The sequence below is a fragment of the Vipera berus genome (genome assembly GCF_964194415.1).
Source record: "Vipera berus genome assembly, chromosome: 5".
Lineage (NCBI taxonomy): Eukaryota > Metazoa > Chordata > Lepidosauria > Squamata > Viperidae > Vipera > Vipera berus.
This window is the reverse complement of record NC_138207.1, coordinates 94,428,645-94,432,576: the sequence shown is the minus strand read 5'-3', so window position 1 is coordinate 94,432,576 and position 3,932 is coordinate 94,428,645.

The window sequence follows — 3,932 nt, the reverse complement described above, 5'->3', positions numbered from 1 at the left end:
CTCCTTTTGTGTTTATACATACATTAAATTCTATTTCCTTAGTTCTTTCAGAGAGAATTACAGGCTGCTCCACTAATGCTTTTATTAACCTCTTAAAAGCAACTTATCTGGAAGCAGCATACCCGCATGCATGTACATACATATACCGTCACACAATCTGTAACAAATACAAATAATTTAAGTACCATTGAGGCACCAAAAACATCTCCAGATAGGCAGCTATGTCTCTGCAAACTAAGAATGGGAGCGGATAGAGATGTTGTATTAAGATTAGTTTGGCTTAGATGTTTTTCAAGCCCAAGAATAGGAAAAAAAAGGAATTCTGTAATTAAATGCATTAGGTAAATCTATGGAACATGTTGCACAGTTCTGGGTATTTACTACTTTACACATATCATCTTAGTCCACTTAGTAGGTACATTGAGCATTTACACACACAAGCCCTGAAATATTGTTCCGCGGCTCCTGTAAGTGATGGAGGACTCTTGGCTTTGAGTCCACTGCAGACCAATGAGCTGGGAGGCATAGTGAGGGTGCAGGGAAGTTTAGATTTCCACTCACAGGAGGTTCGTCTCTGCAGTTTGAGTCTGAGAAGGAGACATGGAAAAGTTGCACACAGCACCTCCCATGATGGTCTCTTCTGAGGCAGCTGAAGAACGAAAGAGCATCGTAAGTTGGTTCAGAAAGAGCACCACCAACAGCACTGTGGGGCCTCTGGGAGGCCAGTGAAGTTCTGGGTCTACAGCAGCACCTTTTGGGCTCTGGGCATCTGAGAGGCCTCCTAAATAACACAACATTGCCTCATGGCAGTGGAATGGAAACTGGGCAGAGCAGATTCCGCAGTAATAGGAATACCAATAGTCCTTAGACTTATATACTGCTTCATGGTGCTTTGCAGCCCTCTCTACGTAGTTTACAAAGTCAGCCTACCACTCCCAACAATCTGGATCCTCATTTTACCGACCTCGGAAGGATGGAAGGGCTGAGTCAACCTTGAGCTGCTCAGGATCGAACTGCCGAATTGCTGGCAGCCGGCAGTCAGCCAAATTAATGGAGAAGACTTTTGTAACTAAGAGAAGGACCTCAGGTGATCCACTCCTTGTCCCTCAGCCTAGCCTACCACCAGGATTGTGATGATGGAACAGAGGCAGGAAAGAAGGCTCTTATGGCTGCACCACCATCATTGCCCTCATCATCATCTGAGGCACAGGTACAGCTAAGGTTGATAACCTTCACCTGTTCCATCATGCTAAATATTATGTAAAAGCCTAGGTTGACTAACATCATGGTTGTGGAGCAAGAGCCTGACCTCTGATGTTCCTCACAGCTTTGGCCAATCACATCTTCATATTAGGGTTTTCATGAGAGAAAGAGAGAGACAGGGAGAAGGAGAAGGAGAAGGAGGAGGAGGAGGAGGAGGAGGAGGAGGAGGAGGAGGAGGAGGAGGAGGAGGAGGGGAGAAGGAGAAGAAAGAAGAAGAAGAATAAGAAGAAGAAGAAGAAGAAGAAGAAGAAGAAGAAGAAGAAGAAGAAGAAGAAGAAGAAGAAGAAGAAGAAGAAGAAGCAGCTACCTCATGTCATCCCAAAATCATAGAATCAGCAGCACTGCATGCTAACAATAGGGCTAAGCTTGATCCACAGGGGAGAACAACCAAAACCAGCTTTAACTGAGTCTATGCCAACCAGGATCTCTAATGAAGGGACTGCCTTGCAAGCCAACTTCCTGTTGCCCAAATCCTTGGGGAGGCTACTTGAGTTTCTGGGGGGGGAAGCAGAATTGAAATGTAAGAAAATAAATATCAAGAGCCCTACAAAGATTTCTCCATTATGTTGAGCATAGGTTACCATTTACTTGCTGGTAACTCTGCCCTCCAAGAGCAGCTCGCACTGTCAAAAAAAGCTCTCACAAAAGCATCTACTTTTAAATATAAAATCAAAAGCAGTCAAGTTTTATGGTAAAATCAAAATCTGCTAGTGCTTGAGTCTCTCAAAAAATTGTGTTGCACAAAGGCTGCCAATCATACACAACCTCTGATTGGTCTGAGGAGGTGCATGAATGTGATGATTTATAGTGCCTCTTTCCCAGTAGCTCATGTCACCTCTGAGCAGTTGTTAGGGGCCCAGTGAGACCATCAGGTGTGTCCTTAAAACAAGCTGAACCAGCCTTCCTGTCTCTCCCTCTGGCTGGAACAGAGCTGGGTCTGTTCTACCAACCTTCCATAGCTACCAATGTACCTTCAGCCCATTCCCTCTTGACAACCGGGGAAGAAAGCCCAGTAGCGACCTGTGTCACATTCTGACTGTTGGCTCAGGCCAGACATGTCAAACACAAGGCCCGGGGGCCGGATCCGGCCCACGAAGTGGTTTCATGTGGCCCGCGAAGCCATCCTGGAAACAGTGAGGGAACGGCCCCCACTGCCTTGGCCCTGGCCCAGAGACCCTCCTTCTGTCAGAGACCCTCAGATCTGTCCCACTCCTGCCCAGGCCCCCATAGGCACCCTTGATGCGAACGATGTAGAGCTGGCCACGCCCACCCAGTAGGCCATACGCACTCTAGCCACGCCCACCCAGTAGGCCACGCCCACCCTGGCCATACCCACCCAGCCCCCTGAGGGCAACCTCAATGCTGATGCAGCCCTCAATGAAATTGAGTTTGACACCCCTGGCTCAGGCAAAGAAATGGGGTGGGGGTGGTAGGGGTGGGAAGAGACATGATGTCTAAGGTTCTGGACCAGCATCCTGAACACTAATACGGGAGGTACTTATCAATTGCCCAGTGCTGATGACAGCATCTGACATGACAAATCCACTGGTTTAGAACAGGGTTGCAGCATGGACACGCAGCCCACCTCTGGAAGGTATCAAATGCCGAGGGATTGCTGATCTTCTTTGCAAACATCTCATTAATGGCCCTCCAAAGATTTGCAGCCTAAACACTTGTGGGCATTAAAATTAGTGGGTCTCTCTGCTCGCACTCTTTGTGGGAGGCTAGCTTTTCTGGTGAAATTTGTGCAGAATAAGTGGGATGCATTTTCTTCTTTTTAAAATAAATAAAGGTGCAAGCATTTGGCCACCACAAGATGGCACTGTGTGCATTTGTTTTCACCTTGAGCAGCAAAACAACACACACAAACACACACAGAGAAAGAGAGAGAGAGAGAGAATCACCTGCAGCGCCAGTAACAGACCATGTAGATCAAGCCACCTTTGAAAAACGAAGCCTTTCCTCCTTGGTGAAGCCCACAGCTCTTCTCCAAGCCTCGGAGAGCTGAATCCACAGTCCAGGGCCAGATTGGGAAAACATTTTCCAGCCCCTCCTTCAAAGAAGGATGAAAAGGCCTCTGATTCTCTATGGGAGAATCATTCTAGAAACATCTAGACATGGAGAGCCATTTTATTTCTCCATGAAAGAGGAGAAATCCTCACTTGTTTTATTTTACTTTTCAAATACCTTTGGATTAGGAGAAATGCTTTGATTAAAATCCCAAGTGTGAAAGCTTAAGGAACAGAGGGAAAACCTGCACTGGTTATTAAGATGCTGGACTAGGATGGGCCATCCAGGTTCTCTGAGGGCTTAGCGGTGGTCTACAGTTTAGGTTAGAATGACAAACAAAACTGTAAACATTTTAGTAACAAAGGGAACATGTTAACCAACATTTCAGAGTTACAAACAGTTCTAACTGTGAAATTATTTTATCCTCAACTGAACTCTGTGAACAGGCTGAAGCTTGAGAACGTCACACAACTACTAATTCCAACCCTATTATAAAGTTGAAAAGGTGCCTCAAATGCAATGCCCCCCAGCCTGCTGCCTTGTAAATAACCTGATGTGCAATTCCATCATCTTCAGTCACTGGGCGTGCAATGACCTCATGAATTTGCAGGATGCCAACCCAGTAAGTCCGAGCAAAACCCCCTCCATTAGCCCCATGA